At 28.9% G+C, this 27720-nt stretch overlaps 1 long non-coding RNA gene across 1 annotated transcript; it reads right to left on the bottom strand.

Moving 5' to 3' along the window:
- Positions 1 to 685: 685 nt before the first annotated feature.
- LOC142319670 (uncharacterized) lies at positions 686 to 27471 on the bottom strand. The gene is made up of 3 exons (XR_012755246.1): positions 27015 to 27471; positions 5733 to 5803; positions 686 to 3685 (listed from the first exon to the last, which is right to left on the bottom strand). It is a non-coding gene; the product is annotated as an uncharacterized LOC142319670 (long non-coding RNA).
- Between the last annotated feature and the right edge of the window lie 249 nt (positions 27472 to 27720).

The following is a 27720-nucleotide window of genomic DNA, read 5'->3' as shown; positions in this document are numbered from 1 at the left end:
AAAAATTAATTCAGTTTTATTTGTAATTTGTTTACGTATATGACTTGCATGAAAATTACTATTGTGTGTTGTTTAAATGCAGAAATTCAAATTGTATCATTGAATTCATTGTACAACTCTGAGGCATAGGACAAATTTTACTATACATTAGTATTTCAAAAGCTCTTTTGCCAGTATTGTTACATAAAATAACATTATTAAAAACACAATAAGCAAAACTCCTCTGTTATTTATTATAGTTATATAATGTATAATGTGATAACTGATATGCAGTTGAGATGTAATAAATCTTATTTTAACATACTAATTTCATCATTATTTTTTAAATAATAAAATGTGAGATTTGAACTGATTAAAGTACAAATCATGATATTTTATTTCATATTAAATAAAAAACTAAAAATTTAATAATATCGACGATACCTGCTGATGAACTGGTCTCCTAATATACATAATTGTATTCCTTCCCAATGAAAACGCTGCAAGAGCTTCTTTGTTACAGCTGCAGTGTGCGGCCGAGAGGCATTGCCATGGAGAAAGGTAATGCCTGATGATGACATTCCTCTCCGCTTATTCTGAATTGCCTTTCATAGACGTTGAAGATACCTTTTCAAACTGAAATACAATTAATTTGTTTTTATGAAAAGAATGGTGTACACTTTAAATAAAAATCAACCTGTTTTCTGTGGAACATTGTTTATTAGATTAAAAAAATTAAATAACTTAGACTGAAAATTAACTGATAATACTAATGTTTAAGTGGATGTTACTTAAAATGTCATTTATTAACATCATAATTGGTATTTAACATTTTTCTAAAACTGAAATTCAAATCAATTGCACTTTTTATTACAATAAAATAGTCTATTTCACAAAAAGTTATTTTCTAAAAAATTAAGAAAAGTATTTTTAAATATAACAGTCATATAACTAGAGGTAGTAAAATATTAATAAATTATTTTTTGAGAACTATTAAAACCGCAAAAAACCCAAAGAAAAGCTATACTGTTGGAACCAGTAACTAAACTAGAAAACTCAAGTCCCCCCGATAAATAAGAAGTAAAGAAATCAGATCTCCCATAATAAAGCATACGTTGGGGACTCGATGCAAATTTTAAAATTACGATGAATATTTTTAGGACATTTGGAAGACAGAAAAAATTTCACATGAATGGCAGTCTACCCTAATTCATCCTTTATACAAAAAAGGACACAAAACAGAAGCTGATAATTACAGAGGAATTTCTCTTCTTTTAGTTACCTTTAAAATTTTATAAAAGTTGTAGAGAATATATTAGGGTTGTATAGAAAGGGAAGACCCTTGGCGGAACAAATAGCTTGTGAAAAATTAATAATCAGTTAGAATGGTGAAATAAAAGAATTATACAGATAAATTTTTAAAAAGGTATACGATTCTGTTGGGAAATAGAAATAAATGATAAATTTTTTAAAGTTATATCAATATCCATTGCCTTTTCTAAAGTTAAATTTATTTGGAATTGTCGAAACGATTAAAATCATAAAAGGCATAAGGTTAATGAGACTGTTGACTGATTGCTTTTAATGGTGTTCTAGATAGTCATAAAAGAATGAAGGAAAACATAGAAACAATGCGGTACAAACAAAAAGTTACAAAAAGGACAATCTAGGAATAGGCTGTTTTGTTTTTATGGAAAATCGGGCAATAATTACAAACAATTTTGAAGTAGCAAAAATTCTGATAGAAATGTTAAATGTAATCGCATAAAAAACAGGATTATATATTTCCTATGAAAAAACAAATGTTTGACAAATATTAAAAATAAAACAAAATCTCTAAAAACTGTCATAATAGAATTAAATGAATAAACTCATTAGCCAAAAAAAAATCTTAAATATAAATCTCTTAAAATATACAACAAAATTTCTTAAAGAAATAAAGTTTTTTTTAAATTCTTAATTTTTTGGGAGGTTTTTGCCTTTTAAAGTAAAAACGTTTTGGTAGAATTTACAAACGATTTTTCTCTTTTGTAAGAATTTTAATATGTGACTTTTTAAAGTGTCTATGATTAAATAAATGACTTTTGACAAAAGTTAGAAATAATTTTTTCCTTGGTATATTTACATGTAATGTTAAAGCATAATTTTGTTTAAAAGACTTTTGACAAAAGTTACAAATCTAACTTTTCTCTTTTGTATGAATATTTATTAATATTCATATTTAAATTGTTTTTAAAATGAAATGATTTTTGACAAAAGTTACAAATACAATTTTTCTCTTTTGTATGAATATTTGAAAGTGATTTTAAATTAGAGTGTTGATTGAAAGTCTTCTGACAACAGTTGCAAACATAATTTTTATCTTTTGCATGAGTATTAATATGTATCTTTAAAATCTTTTTATGATTAAATGATTTTTACAAAATTTAATTTTTTTTTCCTTTGAATAAATATGTCTCTTTAAACTGTTTTTAGAATTAAATAACTTCTGACAAAAGTTACAAATATAATTTTTCTCTTTTCTATGAATATTAAGATGTGTCTTTAAACTAGAAGAACAACTGAAAACCTTTTGGCAGAAGTTACAAACATAATTTTTCTCTTTTGTATGAATATAAATATGCGTCTTAAAACTGGTTCTATGATTAAATGACTTTTGACAAAAGTTACAAATATAATTTTTTTTCCTTGGTATGAAATTAAATTTAATTTTGAAGCAGAACTTTGATTAAAAATCTTCTGACAAAAGGTACAAACATATTTTTCTCTTTTGTATGAATGAATATTAAGATGCCTCCTTAAATTATGGTTTTGATTAAATGACTTTTGACAAAAGTGACAAATATGTTTTTCCTTTGTATGAATATTTAAATGTAATTTTAAAGTAGAACTAACATTAAAAGATTTCTGACAAAAGTTACAAATATAATTATTTTCCTTGGTATGAATATTTAAGTGTAATTTTAAAGCAGAACTTTATTAAAAATCTTCTGACAAAAGGTACAAACATAATTTTTCTCTTTTGTATGAATATTAAGATGCCTCCTAAAATTATGGTTTTGATTAAATGACTTTTGACAAAAGTGACAAATATAATGTTTTTCCTTTGTATGAATATTTAAATGTAATTTTAAAGTAGAACTAAGATTAAAAGATTTCTGACAAAAGCTACAAATATAATTTTTCTCTTTTCTATGAATATTAAGATGTATCTTTAAACTAGAAGAACAACTGAAAACCTTTTGGCAGAAGTTACAATTTTTCTCTTTTGTATGAATATTAATATGTCTCTTTAAACTGCTTTTACAATTAAATGACCTTTGACAAAAGTTACAAATATAATTTTTCTCTTCATTATGTGCAATACACTGGTTTTTTAAATCATTATCATGAATAAGAGACTTTTGACAAAAGTTTTTTTTTTTTGTTTTTACCATGAAAGTTAATATGTCTCTTTAAATAAAATTTACAACCGAATCTTTCATCGCAATATTCACAAACAGATTTCTTTCCTTTCTGGATAGGTAATGTGTTTTCACTTTTTTATTCTCCGCCAAATTTGCTTCTGTCGTTACATCACCATATACACACTTACATTCACTGGATTTTTTTTTATAATTCCATCATTCACAGAATTATTTATGTATTTCTTGCAAGTAATACAATGCTTGGTACTTCCCTTGATGGTTCCTTTATTAATAGTAATCTGTAAAATTAAAAATAACTAATAATTACAAACAATCACAAATGAATGGGACAAACCAAAAGTCAATGTCTGATTATGATGGAACAAAAATGGTACATTCAGTCTGTTTTTTCATGAAGCCCACTGTTACAAGACAAACTTACCTCGACTGCTTGAAAACTTTGTTGTTCCTTGGATTTCTGCAGGATATAGTTTCAAACAAGATTGTACTCCACCACACTTTTATCGAGATGTTATGTTCCTGAACAATGGTTCTCCATATGTTGAATCAGAGAAGAGATCCAATTGCATAGACACCTATAGATCTTCCAGATCACACTTTTGGAATTTTATGCTTGGGGTTTATGTAGTTGTAACAGAAAAATTTGAGATTTGTAAAACAAAAAAAAAAAAAAAATTTGCTGAAGGACCATATAAGTAGTACAGAAACCTAGGGTTCAACCGCCATTTTGCTCTCTATGAAAGTAATGATTCTTTGGCGATTGAACCAGATGGTATGTTTTTTAGATGAACATGTGTTTCTAGTTAAATTTACAAGCTGAAAGAGTGGATTTACTGCAAAATATATAGCAAAACACAGACTTGAGATGAATTATTTTTATTCAAATACATTATTGGTTATGTGGATCGATGTTTAAATACAATCTAATTAATTTCAGTTATAATCTGTAAACAATAAACTATCCAGTACTGATAATGTAATTTTGTTCACAAAATTTATTTGTTTTTTCATTGCAAGTTTTTTGTAACATAATTTGTTTTTTTATGTCTTATTTCAACTTTTCTGTGTTTTTTTTTGCAGATTATATTTCCATATTTACATTTATCTGTATCCACTGATTTGTATTTATTAAATTTAAAAAAAAACATGTATAATTGTATAAAAACGCTATTATTTGAATAAAAACGACTAAATTGCACATCTAAAAATTAAATACGATTTACTGTAATACTGTCATATGGAAGACAAACTTTTACGATATCTATGATATACTTCAAGTCTTTCATTCCAAGAATATTCATGTAAAGGAATTTGATTTAACACTAATAAATTGAAAACAATAATACTGTTATCATTTTGATTTTTATATACGACCAATTTAAAATTATTATTTTGCCTTAAATGAAAACATAATTGATATTTTGATGAATAAACATCAATTGTACCTATACAGATTGCTGTCTTTGTAAATAATGAAATATCATTGGGGTTTATACTATCATTTATATTTTATATACATGTATATTTAAAAATTTGTCTAGAAGCAGTTTGTAATCTTTAACAGATTAATTAGAGATAAAAATATTTTTTCTCAGCATATTTCAGAAATTTGCATACAAATTACAGTCAATAAATGTTTTATTACAACACGCTCTGCACTGTTTTCCATTTGGTGTTTAATATGCAAGATTACACTTTCAAGATCTAAACCTAATAAAACATTTAAATATAAAGATGTCATAATTCATAACTGTCTTTTAGTTACGCTTATTGTTTTGATAGATATTCTTTATATAAATTTTCTTTGATAGGTATTATATGGTTAGAACTGTAAATTTCTTTATACAAATTTGGATATATGAATATAATTGTTTATAATCTAATATATAAAGAATATTTATTATAAAAAAGTTTATTATAGGTTTTAAATTTTTATATAATTCAACTACCATTTCATACATACAATCATTTTGATTTACATTAAACATAAACTTCTTTTTAAAAGAGGATTTCTTTCGTTTTCTAAATTTTCTTTCTGATATACCAATTCAAAAGCAATATTATGCAATATATTTGACGCTGTGTTTTTATATTGAAAATTACGTATAGTAAACTTGGACAATTTTTACATATGTTCTATATAATTTATATTTAGTTTTATTTTTACATTTAAGTTTATAATCAATAACATTTACAGTTCCGTGTAATTTTGAATATAACAATTTAAGATATTCAGATATATTGTATCTAGAATCATCATATTTTTCTAAAATATCTGCAATCTGTAAACATGAGATCATTTTAATATATAATTACGGTACTTACGTATTAACGCCACCGCAGCTACAGCTTTATTTAAAAACAAAGTAGTCAATCAGATTTCGGTGGAAAATGGGCTGAAACAGATTCAAAACAGAATATAAATGGTTATTTATATTTATTTATTTTATAAATATAATTTAACCAAACTTAACCTACGCTCGCTAACCTTGACTTAATTAACACCGTAATTTTTTTAATAAATTCAGTAATTACAATTATTTATTATTTAAATAATCAAATTGCAATAATTACTGAATTTATTAAATAAATACTCAAAAAATTACGGTGTTAATTAGTCAAGGTTAGCGAGCGTAGATTAAGTTTGATTAAATTATATTTATAAAATAAATATTTATTTATGTTAAACTCTATTTTCGGCCCATTTTCCACCGAAATCTGATTGACTACTTTGTTTTTAAATAAAGCTATAGCTGTGGTGGTATTAATACTAAGTACCTATAATTACTGTTGTAATAAGTAAATTACAAAATCATTTTTGAACTATAAATGAGGTTTATAAATAATTTATGTTTTACATACAGTTGAAATTACAATAAAATAGTTCATATTAAACAATGAATGGTAATAAATATTTGTTGCATATATCATGACATGAATGGAACTACAACACTGATCTCAGCCGGAATTCCGGCTGCTGTGGAAATGTCTAGTCACTGGTCAAAGTGTGAAATCATAAGAGGAATGTAATAAGAGAATGTCTTATGAATGTCATAAAAGGTTTGTGATAATTTAATACTATCAATAGCTTCCTGGATTTCCCCAAGTTTTATATAAATGTAATAAAATTTAATAGATTTTTTCATCAAAAACTTTAAGTTATATCAAGATGCATATAACCAAGTGTAACACTCGGTTACAAGCAAAATTAAAAGAACTTGAAAATATCGAGGATTGATTACATCAAATTGAAAAAGAAAACAACTGTGCGTGAAAATTCAAATCATATGTTTGAAAATGATAGATTAAACAATAAAGCAGAGACATAAAACTATGGCAGTACCATTTACACACGATAATGAAGATAATTGTATTGTAATTATAGATACAACCGGATGATTGTATATTATTCCATGATTCTTTTAAATTAAAAAAAAAGATCCCGATTATGAAATCCTATATCGAAAAGTAAAAGAGCCAAACAGTATTAAATTTTTCAATTATGCATGCCATGATCTTAAATTTAAAAGGACATTGATAGTTTAAAACAAGAATTAGATGATGTAATATAGTATTATTTTTAGAAGGGAAATGTCCATTAAAGCTGATTTCATTCAAAAGAATTAATTGAATTTTATAATAGAAAAGCCACAATCAGGATTCCGCAATCGATTATTATTCAGAAACTTTGGCTACTCAGAATTCTGATGAGTCAAACACTATATATGAAGTTAGTCTAAAATGTAATAAAAATCAATTAGATTTACTAATTTCTGGTACATATAAAAGTTAGATGTTATATGAAAAAAAAAAAAAGTTTAATAAGTTGCAAATCACAGCAACAGTAAAAGAAGAATGTTAAGGTGAGTCAATCTAAAGAACTATTATTACATTAAATCTCATCGGCCCTTTTTTTAGTGCGACAAAGTTATATCATCATGAAGGGAAACAGTTTGATAATTTGTTACAAAATAAACAATCTAAAGAATTAAATGAATCCTGGATCGGCTTTTTATGAGATTACGGGTGATAATAAAATGAAACTAGCAGCTATTGTTCCAGGAAGTTGGAAAGTACCCAATCAATTAACCCATTCAAAATCGTGTTAGAATTGGCCTAGGACACACCATTTTCGAGATAAGGAACTAACAATGATTTTGAAGTTTAAACTGACATTATAGACATTAAATAATGATTATTGTTTACATTAAATAATAATCAATGATATATTACACAATCGCTGAAAGTAATGATGACCAAATATCATAATAAAATTTTCACTTAATCATGGTGATTGCAGTTAAATTTCACATGAAAGATTGGATTCGATGAGAATATAATAATAATACAGTGGTTCCCTTTATAATTGAGAAATCATTATTAATAGAGACGGGGGAATCCCCATGACAGCATCAAACTATTCAATGAATAAAATAATTGTTTTACTATGAATTTTTTTTCAATAAATTAACTGTTTTAACATGTAAATTTAACGTGAACACACATTCATCAATGTGAGTAGGCGTTCTTTAATGTATCGAATAAACCCGTGAAAAGAGACCCTCAGGTTGAAACTTCATTTAATTGTTGGTTATTTGCTGTAATTTTGGGGGACATCTCAAATCCACGTTTGGCTATATATTATAGAGTAAATCCACTCTTTCAGCTCATAAATTTAACTACAAACACATGTTCATCTAAAAAACATGACATCGGGTTCAATTCCAAATAATCACTACTTTCATAGAAAGCAAAATGACAGTTGAACCCGAGGTTTCTATACTACTCATATGTCTAATAATGCCGCAGATGCTCCTAAACATCTGCCAAGAGTTAGATTATTGTTCTAGACATCTGCCAAGCTACAAAAGGTGCATACATTGAAGTTGAATAACCTACAATAAAACAGGGAGAGTTGTTTGTTCTCTTAATATACGCTGTACACTTTAACACTGTACAATTAGATACTTTTAAACCAGACACAAATGTAAATTCAGCTTAATGAATCTGCAGACAGAATTCACTAGGGATATTCTTATAAATATTATTTAAGTTGGTAATTTATAATGTATGAGGAATTTCATATAAATTAGATAATCAGTACAGTAATATATTAACATAAAATCGCATATTAAAGTAAATTTTAATAACATTTAAATTTTTATTGACTGAACAAAGTTTAACATATGTTACCTATGTGTAAATTCAGTAAACATTACTGAAGACAGGCTTATGCCCGAAACCCACCGGGTTGGTCTAGTGGTTAACGCGTCTTCCCAAATCATCTGATTTTGAAGTCGAGAGTTACAGCGTTCAAGTCCTAGTAAAGCCAGTTTCTTTCACACGGATTTGAATACTAGATCGTGGATACCAGTGTTCTTTGGTGGTTGGGTTTCAATTAACCACACATCTCAGGTATGAGAATGTACAAGACTACACTTCATTTACACTCATACATATCATCCTCATTCATCCTCTGAAGAATTATCTAAACGGTAGTTGCCAGAGGCTAAACAGGAAAAAGAAAAGAAAGAAAAAAAAAGGCTTATGCCCGAAAGTGCTTTAATGTGAAAAAAGTAAGTTCTGTACTTTGTGGAGTGGGTGAATAAGTTGTAATTAATAAAGTTACCACAACAACTGAAGGAAAGCTGAAATCAAACAGTGGCTTTAAGAAAAAGTAGTTGCTTGCAACTGTTTTTACATATTTTTTTTTTAAATTTCAGCATTAAAATAAATTGTACAATGTTTACTGATATGATTTTAATGTCTTTAAATTTGTTATTCTTTTTACACAGATGAGTCTTTGGCAGAAATATTGCGAATAATAATGATGATGATGATGATAACAATAATAATAATGTGATAATGATAATAATAATAATAATGTCAACGAAGTATAAAGTAGTCTGATAAAATTGTATGAAAGGCGTTATTAAACCATGACTGTGTGTCGCTGGTTATTATAACAAACAGGATACATGCAAACTACTAGTTGCGGCTGTACCTTTGGAAGAATATTTTTATAACTTTCTGACCTCAATAAAAAGCTTAATATTAAATACTTTATTTTCAAAATATAATCATCTTGTTCAAATTGTTTTAATGATTACAACGATGTGTTTTCCCAAAAAATATTCCTTTTGTACAAACAGAATTTCCTATGTTAAAACTGATAATTTTATTTCTAAGTCTATTTATGCTAGATGTGGAGTAAGACAAGGCATGCACTTGGGTTCTTTAATTTTCATAGTATTTATAAATGACAGTTTATTCATAAGCTATTCACATCTTTCTTTTTTTAGTTTTTTTTTCTTTTAGTATTTCTTTTAAATTACAAAAAGAAAATTGATTTCATACTCAATTTTGAAGGTTTGCAAATGCCGATATATTGTGCAACTGAATAATACAAAATCATACTGCAATACAAAAGGTATCTTCTATTAAAGACTTAGCTGTATGATTTGATAGAAAGTTACCCTTCAGTGAATACACTGGTTATACTGTACCTAAGTCACTAAACATGGTCAATTTTATGAAGAGATTCTCGACAAATTTTAGAAATATTAACTCTGCAGAATTTTAGGTCATGCATTTATACAGTACTAAATTACGGCTCTGTTGTCTGGCGACCTTTTGCTGACTTGCAATTAAAATACTGGAAATACCACATAAAAACCTTCTTATACTGGCTATAACATCTGTGATTCTATGCACTTCACCAATCATAATTTTATTTATATTTTAAATTTGTTAAAAATATCAAGAATTGAATCATCTCTGATGAGAACAGATTTAATATTTGCTAATAAAATTTTTAGTAGTTATTTTGACTATCCTAATTTATTGCAGCTTCAACTTATTAATGACTAGATTGCGTAGGCATAATTTTCATACTATATAAAGTACACTTAACACCTTATCAAGAGCTATTCTAACTTAAGAATGATAATTTTATGTAATTTCTTTTTAATATGATTTTAAATTTAAGGGTTTACCAAATATGGAACACCCAGCCTTAGTTTTAGGGTAAAAATAGAAAATTAGGCCAGAACAGACAACAGCAAAATTCCAGCAAGTACTTTGAAAAAGTATTAAAATACCAAGAACCTAAGGTAAGATTACAATTCCAAAATCTATAAAACACGAACTAAAAAATCCAAACATAATTAAATGAAAATAGACATTATCATCCAGAAATTAAATTAAAAAGTAGCAGGCGATAGCTTGACTGCAGTAGAATTACAGAATCATGAAAACAACCAAGAAAAATCTGAAGAACTTGCGAGAAGATATATGGAAAACTGAGAGAATACCCATTAAGATTACAAAAAATGAATTAACACATCCACTACATAAATAAGAAGATGAAACAGAAGTAAATAACCATAAACAGATTTCCCTCTTACATTTAACAAACAAAATCCTTTGAAAAGCACTTCAAAATAGAATTGAATAAATCATAGACTTAGCAACTGAAAGAATAAGAAGAAGGATTCAGAAAAGTAAGATCATATGTGCACAACAAATCACAAACCTTAAAACAATAAGGGAAAAATGGCAAGACATAAAAATAAGTAATTGTCTTCATAGATCTAAAAAGGCATACAACTCAATCTATAGAACTTCCTTATTTAATGTTCTAGTATTTAGTAAGGATCTCAACATAATTAACATTACTAAACAGACAGACTATTCTAAACACAAAATCAGATGTAAAATTGTCAGAAGAATTAGAAATTAAAACAGAACTAAGACAAAGGAGTGGTTCAGCATCAATTACTTTTATCTGTGTACTAAAGAAAGTAATAAAAATGGGGAAAGGTGAAAACATTGCAACACACCGTTAAATAAAATTGAGTCTCAAACTGAAAGGAATTGGTAAGTGCTTAGCCCATGCTGACAACATTACAATTTTCTTGGAGAACCTCAAAAAGGCAGCTGAACAAGTAAAATACTTAAAATAATTTGAAGGGAAAATAAGGCGTAAAGATTTCTTTGAAAAAGGCAGAATTCACAACCAACCAAGATACCCCAAGTCCCTAAAAATGAAATATGCAAAAACCAATAAAGTTAACAAATTTAAATATGCGGAAGAAATAATACAAATTAATGATTTAGATAAAAAAACCAATGAAACAAGAAAGAATAAAAGAAAATTAGCTTACCGACTAACAAAAGATATTTTCAACAAAAAGGACATTCTCAGCAGATGCCAAAATCAGGCACTAAAATACAGTAATCAAATCAGAGGACCTGTTTGAATCAGATGTATCTTCAATTTGAAATCAGATTAAATAAATCCAATACAAAAATAGAGTAAAAACTTGAGAAAGATTCTAAAATCAATAAGAATACAAGAAGAAAATGAATGCAAATTTAGAAGTAATAAAGACATTTACAAATACAATGAAACCGATAAAATGTCAATTTCATCAGTAAATGAAGAGTCAAATCTCACAAAACAGATTTTCAACCACATTTACAGAGAAAAGGATGAATATCAATAGATTTCAGTGGTTGTAAATGAAATGAAAATATTTGAAGGAGATAGTACAACGTTCAGAAAACCAGTAAAAATTTCAAAGAAAAGTAAAAAAAAAACAACATTTGGTCAGAGGAGAGAAGGCAAAAATAAAGCAAAATAATGAACTATTGGAAAACCAGGAAAAAATGCACAGAAGAAAGAGAAATGAATGTTAAGTAAAATATTGCCTCAAATGTAAAAAAAAAAATTCCATGTGATGTTATCAGTTTCAGTCATGTGATGTGGTAACAAAAAACATATTTCTGCTAAATTATCCTGTTAAATCTCTAATTTAATATTTTTATTTAAGAGGTAGAACTGCACTACTCAAAGTATTATTTACAGGCCCATTCATCATCTATAAAAATGAAACAAAAAAAATAATAACACACCCATAATAAAAAAAAATATGTATGTATAAAAATATTGTTGTGTGTTTTACTCTTCTCATAAACAGCTCTCTTATAATCCTTAATGATTTGATTTTTGATTATGCTTTATGGTGGCTTGAATGAGGTTATATTTTATACTGATGCAAGCTTTCTCAATGAAAAAGATAAGAACACAATAACAGGCAAATAATATTAATACATAATGCCAATAGTATAGAAACCTCAACTCCTGCATCAGTCCGACCAGTCCTGAGCACGAGCCACTGACGCAAAAGTTAGGTTTATTTTTCGCAAGAGCGACCCCCTCTTTTTCACCACGAAAGCCTGTATTTACTACAAAAAGCACAGCAAAACACAACTAGTAAGCACAATTCTGCATCCTTCATAAAACAATACTCATTAATTACAAAAGAATAAAAAGAACACGTGATGTCATGGGAAATACCCATTTTAATTAGTATATATACATTTATATATATATATATATATATATATATATATATGAGAGAGAGAGAGGAGAGACAAGAGTGAATGTTAACATCAATAACGCATCATTATTAAAATTATTTAAATTGTAATAAGAATACAAAAAACCATGAATTTTGAACGAATTGATGATGCTAGTAAATTAGTATTTTGTTATAAAAATCTGTCTGACAAGAATGATTTAAAAATATTTTTAGATAATATAAATGGTGATATTGAACAATTATATAAAAAAATACACTTCTAATCCATTTACTTATAGAATTAATTTGTGAATATATTAAAGATGTTTTTATTTCACACGGAAAAACTCTTTATAAATCAAACAAATTAGAAAAAATAAAACTTTACGTGGAAAATAAATTGTCTATTGATAGCGCTTTGATGATTTAATTGAATATTATTTTGAATGGAAACAAACTAAATAAAGAAATATCTGTTTCTGAACTGATGTTGCATATTCAAATACCAGATACAAAACAAGCATTGGGTGGTTCTTTAATAAACACTCATGGAATGTTAGTGATATGAAAGATAGGGTATTTAACGCTAAAAGATTACAAGTTGAAAAATAGGAATAGTTGTAAACAAGGAAAGGTTCAGAGAATTAGAATGCCAAATGAATGGATTGGCAAAGGAGAGAATCATAGACGAGGTAATATAGTATCTTTTAAAGACTATTCTTCAACATTACGCGTGCCTTTTGTTATATATGCAGATTTCGTATCGTTTATCATTCCAAATCAAATTGCAAACACTGAACCAGACACTAGTAATACTACAAAAACACATACTCATAAACCATCTGGATACTGTTATGATTTTGAATTACAGAGCTACTATAGATGATGATAAAAGGTAGTTGAAAAGTTTCATTGATTTATAAAAATATTATCGCAAAACAATTTTTGAAAGAAATTGCTTTTAATAATCTAATTTACACGGGAAATGAGATATTACTTATTTTTTTTACGGATACCAAAATGAATATTACTTTATAATACTGAAATAAAAATAAAATAAAAAGTTGTTGTTAAGTGAAAAATAATTTTATATTCAATAACGATATTTTTCTAACGAGTCAAATGAAATGCAAGTCAAATGCATTTTCTAGGTAAACCATTTTAAACCGCATGCAATAAAGAGAACAATTGTTCTGCATTCAGGTTTGATATCTTAATCCACAAACCATCAAAAGTATGAGTGTTAAGTACAGTTTGCAGCTGTTTCAATCGAGAAGAATTTTTAAACTATTTTTCAACAGTTAAAACAGTGAGTTGAGGTAAGGGAATATGCTTTAAAGCAGGCGAACACTGCTCATCAGGAGTAAAGGTGATGGCTACTTATGCCAGAATCCTAATTGACTTTCTGAGAAGAGTAAAATGGCAACTGTGCAATATTATGCATCTTTGATGGATCATATATACGAGTAAAAAAAATACATTTGATGAAAAAGAAGGTTCTTACCAGACTTAGTAATTTAACACTTTCAAACTATTATCCGTTTCCAAATACGAAAAAGTGGCTTGCTGGCAAGAGATTTACAAAAAAATGATGATGTTATTGCCAATATATCTGTCGATTTTGAAGACTGTCATACTATAAGATGGGATCAAAAAACTTACCTTTAATGTAGTAGGTGTGTAGATTATTATTTCAAAGATTGTTAAATAAAATTATTTTCCTAAAAACTGAGTATTGTTGCATGAACTTTATCAATCGCCCCTTGCAATAACCCAAAGTTGTAATATATTTATATACATACTGCTTATAAGAAATAAAACTACTTTGCTTCCTCTAAAAATTATTTTCTTCATTTACTTACCTATTTTAATTTAATTAATTATTACTTTAATTAATGACTCCTTTTATAGAAGTATTTAATAATAATTTTACTTTGTATAAACTTGTACCCAGACAGTAACTACTAATTAACGTGTGGCGTCTGCTAAGTTTTAATTTTCTTTATTACTTAAATATATTTAAATATTAGATTAACATTTTACTTTTTTTTATATTCTGACAAGTTTTGGATAAATAAATGACGGGTGAAAAACAATTATGAACTAATTAAACTCGATTGAAAATAAACAGTAATTAATTGAAATGGCTGTAATCAATCTTGGATCTAAAAAATCAAAATTTTTAAATGCGCTATATATATATATATATATATATATATATATATATATATATATATATTTTTAAGTTACAATCAATAATAAAATTATTAACATACAATAACTTTGATGTTGTGAGATGATTAGCACATGTTCAAGTCAACGTAATTTTTCAAACGATAGTTTGGCGGTTAAAAAAAAAATTCTTAATTTAAAACGCATAAAAACTTTTAAAAAGTGCATTGAAACCTTTCAATACTACACAAGTTTAACTTATGCCTAATTCTTAATGAAATATTACTGTGTTGTTCGCATGTTGTTTCTCTTCTATATTATACTTCAAAGCTTCACGAATAAATAATGACAACTAAAAATAACGATAATAATTTTAAAAAATATATATATATTTAACATAGCAAGACAAACAGAGTTAATTTTTCAGCGTAGAAATGATGCGCAATTAGATTTTTTTTCATTTAATGTTTTGATGAACCGAAGACGCTAATATTCTGGATAAAAAAAGGCAAAATCAATTCCATTTTTAAAACTAACTTTTTTTTAACTAGAAAAATTATTTTATATATAAGCCTAACAAGTACGTAAATGAACTCGTATTCTACAACCTTATTTCTAATAACCGTAATCATTTCAAGACAAGATACTTTGAATGTCTTGGCCTTTCATCCGGAGGTCCTGGGTTTGAATCCTGATCAGGCGCATTTTAAACGCTGAAAAATTTGTTCGTATTCCACACGCACAAACTTTGAGCTTATGGTGATTTAATCGTAAAAACCAAATAAACTTCGTTTTAGCAGATGCGATTATACAAAGTTAGCTCCATTACATATTTTGTAGTACTTAGGGGCAATCCTTTTATAAACAATTTTAAGTATTACTTAATCGACGATTTTATCATTACAACTTCATTATAAGCTTGTTCATTTTTTTAACGTCTAAAATGTTCGTTACCTAATTAAGATCTTTCAGGTACATTCAATCCTATGTTTATGTTGTAGTAAAAAGTTATCTAAATAAGACGGTATAGAAGAATTAAGTTAACAGATTACCAGTTTACATTATTAAGGTGTAAAGATCAACAGTATCTTTAAATAATACACTTTTAATAATAAAAAAATTCTACCGGTTAAAAGTAACAAACTCCTACTTCAATAAAAAAAATTACCTAGTAATAAAAAAAAACCAACATTTTTATATTTCATATATTAAACACACAACACACACACACAAAAGTAGTATAATATTACCGGTTTTGGACCACACCCCCTTATTTCAAATTAAGAGCACTTTTTTGAAAACACTACCCTCTTATTTCAAAATAAGACCCGGTTTAAAAACCATACTTATTTTAAGCATATCTATTTCTAATTAGAAAGTCTTTACATGGAACTAGCAGTTAATGATGTTAAAGAACAATTTAGATTCGGAGTAACAGTACAAGGTGAAAAGATAAAGATGCTACGATTTGCTGATGATATAGTAATTCTAGCCGAGAGTAAAAAGGATTTAGAAGTAACAATGAACGGCATAGATGAAGTCCTACGCAAGAACTATGGCGTGAAAATAAACAAGAACAAAACAAAAGTAATGAAATGTATTAGAAATAACAAAGATGGACCACTGAATGTGAAAATAGGAGGAGAAAAGATTATGGAAGTAGAAGAATTTTGTTATTTGGGAAGTAAAATTACTAAAGATGGACGAAGCAGGAGCGATATAAAATGCCGAATAGCACAAGCTAAACGAGCCCTCAGTAAGAAATATAATTTGTTTACATCAAAAATTAATTTAAATGTCAGGAAAAGATTTTTGAAAGTGTATGTTTGGAGTGTCGCTTTATATGGAAGTGAAACTTGGACAATCGGAGTATCTGAGAAGAAAAGATTAGAAGCTTTTGAAATGCGGTGCTATAGGAGAATGTTAAAAATCAGATGGGTGGATAAAGTGACAAATGAAGAGGTATTGCGGCAAATAGATGAAGAAAGAAGCATTTGGAAAAATATAGTTAAAAGAAGAGACAGACTTATAGGCCACATACTAAGGCATCCTGGAATAGTCGCTTTAATATTGGAAGGACAGGTAGAAGGGAAAAATTGTGTAGGCAGGCCACGTTTGGAGTATGTAAAACAAATTGTTGGGGATGTAGGATGTAGAGGGTATACTGAAATGAAACGACTAGCACTAGATAGGGAATCTTGGAGAGCTGCATCAAACCAGTCAAATGACTGAAGACAAAAAAAAAAATTAGAAACGTACGACCGCCCCCTTATTTCAAAATAAGAGGTAATACCTTATTTCAAAATAAGTAAACACCTGCTGCAAACAATTTTAACGGGCTGAAGCCCATTAAAATCGATTTAGCTTAAACAATACTATAATGACCATAAGGTAAAGCGCTAATACAATCTTCCAGTATAAATCTTTTATCATTAAACGGTGAGAGAGCTTTCTTGTTCGCTTCAATTGTAAACACAACTGTGGTGATAACTTCTATTAAATTTAAATATTAAGTGATAACTTCTGATTAAATTCATGCGCTTAATTTTTTCGACCGTCTTAAATAAACATTCTTTATAATCTTCAAATGAAATACCATTCTCAACTACATTTTTCTTAACACCTTTTGACTTCTTTACGGCCAATTTCTTCTCTCTTTCTTCAGTCGCGTACACTTTTGATCGAAGACCAATAAATTCTGTCGTAATTTCACCGTTCATTTCAAGGGTGCAGAAAAAGCCTATCCTATTTGAGTTCGGCGATGTGAATAATTTTTTACGGGAAACAAGAGAAAATTACAAAATATTTTCGACGAAACGACTATTATTTAGAATTAACAGCGTTATGGATTATTTTATAGTAGCGCAAACATTTTCGGCGAAAAAAATTAAACGGTTGTTAAAAAAATTTTCGTATCTAATAAAAACATGCGGCTTAAAAATATTATTAATGAATCTTTTAGGGAATCGGTGATTCCGGCGATGGAAATTAGAGAGGTTTTACGACAAGAATATTATTTAAAGAAATTTAGAGAAAATAGGAAGAATCCGGGCGCGGTTATTTTGGATCTTTACGAAAAACGAAAATTACGAGAGTATTGCGTAAAAACGGAAAACCAGAGAAAACGGTATACCAAACAACAGTTAAGGATTTACCGGGAAAAACCATCGCAGGTGGTGAGTTGATTTTAAGAACTTTTTGTCTGGAAAATATTGACAGATTAATTACGGACTTCGGCAAAATAAATTACACCGGGAATAGCGGCGTAGGGAAAACCAAAGAAAAATTATTCCGGCCGTTAACAGAAATGTTTTGCGATAATATTATGTTAATAAAAATTTTACCACCAAAGAGCACGGACGAAAATAACGACCGATTAGTGAAGAAAAATTTGTGTGGCGTTAACGATTCTTTATTACGTAGCATTTTCCATAAATATAATTTAGTTAGACGCGGAGTAAAAGCAAAAATGTCGACAAAAATTATAGAAAAAAATATCCAATTTCACCGAGAAAAATACCGGGCGATAATTCCACAGCGATCTTTATCCAAAGAAATTTGTCTCTCTGCCTTATAAGATAGAACTAGCAGACGAAAAATTATCCGATATTTTGAGGGATTTACCAGAGATTTTACAACAGCTGGAAAAAAACGATATTTTTATGACAGACATCGATATTACCCAGGATTTTACAGGAATTTTTAATAAGAGAAACGGAACAATATTTTAACAGAAAATTTCGACTTTTGTTTTCCTTGTACAGACTACAATGACAGACGCTCGAATATTATTGTACAAAACGATAATACTGTTAGATCGGACTGCTTAACTTGGTCGCACAAGAATATAAGAGAAAAAATCTACAATAAATTTGTATGCAGAATGACATCTCCAGGCGTAAACAAGGATATAGGATACCGCATTGCAAATTTTGTTAATCGTCCAGACAAACGATCAAGAGAAACTTTTACAAGCCCAGCCTCACAGAAACACGGGATGACGCGCCTGGAAGCTACGTTTTACGTGTATAACAAAAATAACGAAGAGGGATTTAGCTTAAAAATACCACGACGAATGTACTAGAAAAGTACAAAAAAATATTTACGAATGCACCGTTCTATTCTGCGTCTGTTACGAAACAACGGGGAAAAATCTGTAGAGTGTTAAAATATACCCGCTGCGTTGTTTATAAAGATTTACTGTATTATTGTTTACGGGCAAATTCTCTTACTAAAAAACTAATCGGATACAAGATAAAACTCGATAAAGACAAGCAAAAAAGAAAAAAAATTAATACGCTACATTTTAAACGGATTTAGCTTTAATATGCTGCCGATAAATTTGTTGGAAACGGAAGAGAAAAACAACAAATTAAATATTTTCTACTCCGCTTACGTAAAAATAGGAGAAACTTTTTTTTCCGGTTATAATTTTCTATTTAGCGCAAAATGTGTTAATTTAAATACCGGAAAAACGGGCTTAATACAAGATATTGTAAACCACGATTTCCAGAGAAACAATCGTCCCTTAAAAACAACTTAAATTTCTACAACATCCAGCAAATCGTGCCGACTACAGGTTGTGTTGTTTACGGCGTAAAATTGTTGGAGGAATTATCCAAGAAACAAGAAAGAATTGCGAACAAGCTGAAAAATCTCTAGATATCGCCAGCGCATTAGAAGTATTGAAAATAAAGAATAACGAGCAAAAATATAGCGCTGAATTTTATAAAAATTTACACAAAGGTAACCGGATCGAATTACCTGTAAATTCTAGCGTAGAAGTGTTTGGTTTTATAGTAATAACAACAGAGAAATTCCCTATTGTTGCGATTTACTGTTGAAAGCTAGGAGAAAAAACTTTAGAATTTACTGTTAAGGGACAATTTAAGCGTAGATTAATAGAATTTAATAAAATCGCAAAACAAGAGGGATTTATACAGATGTCTTATAAAAACAATTATTTCCACTACTGGCCTAAAGAAACACCATTTTTCAAAATACAATCTAAAGAACATATGTGTACCACAAAGGTTTTAAGTATGTGGATATTTCTGTTACTAGTCCCTTCGAAAGCTTAACGATCGAGGAAAAAGAAAATATACAGAAAAAAGGAGAGAAAGTAAAAATATCTAAAGAAATAGTAGAAAAAATGCTGTGCAGACATTTTACTTAAGCGCTAATTTTACTGTATCTAAATGTAAAAAATAGAGGATTTAGAAGAGGGCGTTTATACTATTAATTCTATAACAACAGATTTTAGAGAAAAAACACGTTATGCCTTTACTTTAAAAGAGAAAGGGACCGTAGAATACGTTTCCAATTCCTTTATGGAGAAAGAACCAGACTTTAATTTTAGGTTTAAAATAAAAGCAGATATACTAAAACGTGGAGAAAACAGGGAAAAAATCGTGTTATTTTCGTCTTGCGATGAAAATCTAATCGAAAATTATTTTTAAGAGAAGTTCTTTTAAAAATACAAAAAATAAATAAATTTTACATAACTTCTACAGGAAACCACCAGTGGTGTCCTTTGTGCCACTTACATTCGCACAAAACAGTTCATTTTTATCTATTTAAAAACCGATCGGTTAATTACGTGTTTCCACCTTTTGCTTGCATACCTCGCATTTAATCCATCCCCAGAAACAATGTAAAAAAGTAAGGTGATCTAGGTAGCGTCCACTTCATTTATCGGTAAATTTTTTATCTAAGAATTGTCTTGGTGTATCACGAATGAATTAAGACAATTCTTAGATGAAATATTTACCGGTAAACGGATTGAACGTAGCCGTGAATATGTTGTTGTTCCGTCAAGTCGATCGATTTCAGTTCGTTTTATCGATTAGAAATTTTCAAGGGCTTTATGTTTAAAACTTGTTTAAAAATTCCGGATAATTTCTACTTTTTGTTTTAATATGAAAGGGCCTATTAACCGGTTGTCGATCGTGCCGCACCAAACGTTGTCCGAAAGCGGTCGCTGGAAATTTAATTCGACTACAGCATGCGGGTTTTCTTCAGAACACCGATAAGTATTCGGTACGTTGTTTACGCCATTAAGAGGAAAAGTAGCTTCGTCCGAAAATAGAATAAATGGAATTAAGCGGTAATAATTATTAACCCGTTGATAAAATTGCAGTCGTCTGGTATTGTCACCGAGCCGGAAGGGTTGAACTTTTTGTACATAAGGAGTCATAATGCCGTAATGACTTCCATACACGATTTTGAGGAATATTACGTCGTGTAGAAATTCTTGGCGTGCTCGTAGTAGGATTAAGCTGTTAGCCGGTTTTAGCACCTGATGAATGTTTTCTGTTGCATCACTGTTTATCGGTTGACGTTCAGATGAAACATGTGCTCTGGGAAGTGTTATTTTCACGAAGATTATTAAAAATTCCTCAAAAATACTTTACTAACCGTCCAGGATACCTACGTCGGTATTCTTCCGCTGAAGCCGGACCATTTCTATCGCAAAAAGCCGTACACAAAAATCATATCGGCATATTCTACGTGACTGAAGAGACGCCGTATTTTTTCAAAACAAAAAATTCCAAACAGAATTTCACTTGTTTAAATACAATATCAATTGGAAAAATGTAGGTACAGTTTAGAGTACAATAAACAAAAATACTACATAATATGATTTTCAAAAATAATTTAACGTAATCAAAATTTTGTCAAAAACAACTAAATCGCTAGGAATTTATATATATATATATATATATATATATATATATATATGTGTGTGTGTGTGTGTGTGTGTGTGTGTGTGTGTGTGTGTGTGTGTGCATGTCAGAATATCGTATTTAGCGTATGTAAGCACTATTCCGGTTTGTATTACTGGATTAGTTCAGGGAAATGTACCGATTGCTAGGCAGGGGGTCGCAATTATCATTATCAAACAAACAGTTGTGTACAACAATCCTAAATCCAATTTGGAATGGTAAAATCCTGCTGTGAAGTACTACAAGTGAGAGTAACGTTGACGTCGTTCAGCGATATCGGAATAAGTTACTGAGAATTATAACAGAGGCTCCGTGGTTTACAAGAAACTCTAAGATACACGGTTATCTGAGAGTTCGGAGCGTTCGAGAGGAAATAAAACGATTCATTAACAAGCACAAAATGAGACTGAACATCATACGAGCTAATTCGCAGTTCGAGTAATAGCGACAAAATTCGACATTTAAAAAGACTGCATTTATTGGAGTAGTAAGGTTCTTCGAAATTTGGATTAATCTACTACACTTACTTTGTCAAAATATCTCGTTTTGTTTCGCCGTTTCATTTTGTTTTCATCATTTATTATTTTTTTTTTTATTTCCTTGTACGAAGTAAAGGATCGCGAAAAATGTTCGGTTTTCAGATCTCAATAGAAATATGCATTTTGACCATCCGCGAATCCATTTTGACTAGTTTCGGCGTGACGTCTGTGCAAACGTATGTACCTTTTTTTTTAAAGAGGTGGAGGACCCCGTTTACGGGCGCCTAAGCAATGTCGGCCAGTTATAACAAAGGGCGTATGTATACCTGCGCAGTACCGACTAAACCTCCATCCCTGGCTTCCCCCTTCCTGGGACTGCTTACGTATGTACCTCGCATATCTCAAAAGGTTAGCTATAGGATGTTGAAATTTTTAATTTAGGATTGTTGTAACATCTAGTTGTGCAACGTCACTTTTGATTGCGATCGACCGAATCAAAAACGTCCAAAAAAGCACAAAATCCCCAAAACCGCAGGTCTCAGTGAGACCCTTTCAGCGATATATCATAAGCGGTACTTATTTTCACCGGTTCCAGACTTATAGCCAAACAAAATGTTCATCGATGAATTATTGGGATGTTACAAGAGGAAGGCACATCGGTTCGAATCGGACTTCATCTCCTTTTCCATTTTTTAACATGTTTTTTTTTTTAAATTTAATTAAATATATTAATTTATTAATAATTATTAACCCGTGATTGTAAAAAGAATTTTACAATAAATAATTATTCAATAAAAAATAAAATAAAATTCTATGTACTTTTAAAAATGTGTGTATATAATACAGATGGTGAAACATCTGATTATTTAATAATAACTGAAAATTATAATTTATCTTGTATTTTTATAAATCATCTACAGTTATTAAGAAATGGTCCGCAACCGAAAAAAAAAATATTTTAATGAAAAAAACAGAGAAAAGATTAAAGAAATAATTATGTTGATTTTTAAATAATTCAAATGGAGTGAATATATCTTTAAAGAAATGTTATTCTATTTATTAGAAAGAATACGACTGATTTAGTACATTAACAAAAAGCAACTGCAGACTAGAGTAGTATAAAACATTACCGTTAAAAAAAAGCGATACCGCAAGAGAACTAAGACATAAATCATCTCTCTTATAAGATAAAATGACAGCTGTCTAGTAAAAAAAAAACTCAAGGGTGAGGTTTTGTGTCTCATGTACGTGTTCATCCGTTTTAATGTGTGTATATATATATATATATATATACATACTGCAGAGAGAGAGAAAGATATAATAAGTGAGTCAGCATGCTCTGTAATATAAACGATTTATTATAACTAACTAACAAATCTCTTCATATTCTCTCTTTTGGTTTTTGTGACTGTGATGTAAGTGTGCGTCCATTATGTTTCATTACATACACACACACACACTCACGCATAGGCAAAGCAAATAAAATGTTTCGACTGCAGAATTAAAGGAAAGAACTATTATAATATATTAACGTAAAATTATCTGGCTTACATTTTGGAATAAATATTTCATTGTCGTATTTTAAAATAATTACAAGAAAAATATTTTTAAAATTGTATTTTTTATTTAATAAAAGTTTTACAACAAAAAGAGGAATTTCTAACAAAATTTGACGATTCAAAAACAAAATGTTAAATTTTTCCGAACAAAACCTATTCGTATTCGATTTATTCAGTGATAAAAAGATTACTTATTTAACGACCTTCTGGCGGTGTTTAAAATCTGTATACATAGTTATGTATCATAAATATACGTAATTCAAAGCGGTATTTATGATAAAATAAAAATACTTACACAAATGAGTTATGAGGAGGGCTTCTAACAAATAAATTATTATCCACATCTCTTTATGGAATATTCTATTATGTTGAAGTTATAATCACAACTATTCTTCGTACAAGCCTATCTCCCTCTATCTTTCTCTTTTTCTCTCTCTCGATCTCTCTCACTCTCTCTCTCTCTCTGTGCGCGCGCGTGCGCGCGTGTAAAATTCATAAATCTAATGGTTGATAAATTCATTTATATAATGGTATCTCACATGACACGACTCACAAGTCGCTTCTGAAAACAACGCAGCCAACTTAAGAATAACAAGTTCTCATGCTAGGCTTATAAGGAAAAGTGAAGACTGGAAATAAATGGTTTCACTTCCCCTTATTTACCGAACCGACTATACGATTGCAAATCGACATAAGAAGCCCACCAATATGCAGATAATATTCATCCGTGTAAAAGCTTCATATAGTGAACATTATTACTTTCAGAGAAAACAGTTCTGACCGTTACATTTAGTATCTGAGGTATTTTAGATGTATTGCAACTACAGTAAAATCTGGGGCAGATATAACAGCAAATTAATGTGGCCGTTGTAAAACAAGGCGATGTAATATTGCTGTTTTAAACCGATTTTACCTATTTATTTAAAAAAAGCTTGCCAAACTGGGATATATTGTTAATGGAACTCGACAACAGAATAATGCCGGTCACTTTTGAGGAGTCATCGGACGATAAAATGTAACCGATTCAGCAAAATAACATCCGAGTGTTAATATTTTATATTCATAGAAATACACATTTTTGTAATTTTTTCCGAGCTGTTAGTGAATAAATACTGAAGTAAAAAAAATAAATAAATAAACATCCATAGTTGTAATACCGTTTAAATTGTCTCACTCCCCTTTCACTAGTATTGCATACTAATACACTCTCTCTCGCCGCTAGATTATTCTCTCTCCTCTCTCTCACTCTCTCTCTCTCTCTCTCTCTGTCTCTTACATAGCCAAGCACGATTTGTAGTATCAGGTAATAAAAAAAACTATTAGATAATTTAAGTAAAAATAAAAAAAAAAAATATTTATAATCTGTACTTAATAAATTTATATTCATACGAACAATGACCACGCTTTACTCCTAAAAAAATGAATATACGATTACGTTACCGCTCGGATCACCGTGCTACAAAAAATTAAATGATACAATTACTATAACACTTAGTTATTTTACTAATCCGATTCTCAATTACCCGGACTTCCGTGTTTAATTTATCCGTAAAATATGCATAGTTTTATTGTGCAATTCGATTGTTATATGAATTAATTATGAATAAAAGCTAAACAAAAATGTCCTTCGTTGGAAAACGGAAGAAATAAATCTATTCAAAATAAATATATTCTACGATTGACTTATATCAAAATCTCGATTATCCGACCTCTATTCTCAAAAACTTACATCAAGTAATTCAAAATGTATAATTATAGATAGCATATAATCTGCTGAACCCGATGGTAGATAACGAATTTTGAGAATAGCAACCCGCCTTATCTTTCTCTTCCATTACTGAAGAAGAGACTAATTACAATTGAATCGTTGCGACTGTCATTAAGGAAGGAAATATATTTACGGATTCTAACCTGCAACTTTTGGATTAGGCGATAAATGCTCTACTGTTCTACCACTGAGCTATCTTCACAAAATTTCTCCCAATCACTCTCTCTTTCTCTCTCTCTCTCTCGCATATACATATATATATATATATATATATATATATATCACGCACGTAGCTAGCGAGGGGATAAGGAGGCTATAGCCACCGCCGAAATTGTCGGGCGTTGGGGGCTGCAGCTCCCATCGCCCGACAATTATTAAACTTTATCATTCAGGGGTTAAATCTAGTAATTTGGGTACAAAAAAAATGTTTAGCATTTTACATTTAAGTAATGTACAACATCTCAAAAGTATTTTCACAAAATTTGAGATAAATCGACACATAATCATCTATCTGCCTTGTCATTAATCCCCTCCTATATACCTTATTATATTATATCCTATATACCTATTTATTTTTTATACTCGTTCTGAAGATTATTTCGATTGGAATTATTGAAAAGATCGTTGTCAATAACAATTTTTATTGTTAATTACAATATTCGATTTTTTTAAATTTCTGCTTTAAATTAAAATAAAAAATATTTAGTAAAAAAAAAAAAAATATATAAAACCGCGCACCACGAATGTAATTTTATATAAATGTGCAATCGTCACGTTTATGTGCGCGGTTGTAATTATATATATTAATTGAATATTAGGTAAAATTAAATAATTGAAAGCCTCATTCATCATTACCCTTTTATGTACCGTTAGCTATGTTCTTTAGCTAACACGAACAAGTGAATTTGAAAAGTTGTATTCATTTATTACGTTGTTCAATTCACGGTTAATAAAAAATAAAAATGAAAAAAAAAATTAGAACAAAACTTTTGGCTAAATTTTTGTCAAAAAAAGTTAATAATAAGTCTGACCATCTAACATAAAACCGACCTTCTGCTTTGATCTGCAGAACATAATGAAACTTTCAAGAAAAGTGAGAAAATATTTGTAAAGTATTTCATACTAAACAACAAAGGCAATTTATCTTTCTAAAATAGATATTAATCACCAAATGTAGACACAGGCAAAAGGTTTTGTTATTAACAGAAATCTAAACAAAAAAACAGAACTTCAAACAAAAAAACTAGAATATTGATACCCGAAATAATTAATAAGTAAGCACATTTAAATAGAAATACGTAAATAAAACGTTTAGTCTACAAAATATTCAGCAAAATCCCTGTTCTAGTGTATCGGAACTTACTTGAAAGCAAATTATTTTAGTTACATATTTTTATAAAGTAATCTGTACTTAATTTTAATTAAAATAACAAGAAAATATGCAAATTAGTTCATTAAATTCCCATAAGTTAACCAATAATCACATTATTTGTGTACAATTTTTCTTATTACAAAATATTATTATTTGAAAGAACTTACCTAGTTTACACGTAGAATTATTTTCTAAACGGTTTTCTAGCTTCACATAAAATACATCTAATATACTGAATACGATAAATACAAATAATCAAATAAACAAAATTTGATACGATTTTTAAAACAATAACACACTTACAGAAAAGAAATAAAGCATTATTTACTGTATGACAACGTTATTCGTTAACAACTCTTTTAATAGATTAATAAATTATCAGAAAGAAAATGTAAGCTAATATTATTATTATGTAAGATTGTTTATTTTTTCTACATCGCTGAATGTAATGGAAGGAGCTAATATTATAAACAAATAAAATTTTTCATCAACGTATTACACATTTTGACATACGCAGTTTGATGAATTTCGACACGAAGCAAGAGAACGAAGTCATACGAGGGGGGAGAGTCTCTGCACTCTCCCCCTCCCCAACACTCTTAATATACGGAGAATCTTAATAAGAAATAGATCAACATTAGTAATAGACAGGTGCCATGTTGCCAATTAAGCTGATTTTTACTTTCCTCTTGGCCCCTTGCCAGCCAAGATCGGCATCAGCTAATTTACTGTGTTGCGTATTTGACTTATTCACATTTACATAGAATAAACCTTCCTATGTATATGCTATAACCGGTAAGAAATGAAAAAAAAAAAAAAAAATTTTAAGTTTTACGGAAAAATTTTTAATTTATTTTTTTAATTTCATTAACG

The sequence above is a fragment of the Lycorma delicatula genome, chromosome 2 (genome assembly GCF_047948215.1).
Source record: "Lycorma delicatula isolate Av1 chromosome 2, ASM4794821v1, whole genome shotgun sequence".
In the NCBI taxonomy this organism is placed as follows: domain Eukaryota; kingdom Metazoa; phylum Arthropoda; class Insecta; order Hemiptera; family Fulgoridae; genus Lycorma; species Lycorma delicatula.
The sequence above is the reverse complement of the archived record's forward strand: the minus strand, read 5'-3'. Positions and strand labels throughout refer to the sequence as shown.